Below are 479 nucleotides of genomic sequence, written 5' to 3'. Positions count from 1 at the left end.
CTCTCTGCCTCTGCCTCTGCCTCTGCCTAAAAGCTAGGATAAAGGTGTGTGTTACCACACCTGGCTTTCTCTGACTTCTTTCAAAGTACTTCTGTCTTGCTGGGTGTTTCAACTACAGATAATCAGGGTGTTGTTGTAAGAATACTTCCTGATAGCTGTCACACAGTTGCTTAGAGAAAAGGCTAAACTAGTTGCTTAAGTACATAATGCTGACACCTCCAATTGCTATGTAAATACTGTGAAGTTATAAGTCAGAAGGTGCATTTGCAAAGGAAGCATCAAATACAAAGAAGCTAGGCAGGGTGTGTACACCTATAATCACAGCTCAGGCAGGAGGATCACAGGTTCATGGTTTGTCTGAACTACAGAGCAAGTTAGTTCAACTCCAGTCTGGGAAACTTTGACCCTGACTAAAATGAAAAATAAGAGTGTGGATATAGTTCGATGAGTAAGTGCTTCCTTAGCGTGTGGAATCCCAC

This window comes from Microtus ochrogaster, unplaced genomic scaffold (genome assembly GCF_000317375.1).
Source record: "Microtus ochrogaster isolate Prairie Vole_2 unplaced genomic scaffold, MicOch1.0 UNK42, whole genome shotgun sequence".
In the NCBI taxonomy this organism is placed as follows: domain Eukaryota; kingdom Metazoa; phylum Chordata; class Mammalia; order Rodentia; family Cricetidae; genus Microtus; species Microtus ochrogaster.
The sequence above is the reverse complement of the archived record's forward strand: the minus strand, read 5'-3'. Positions refer to the sequence as shown.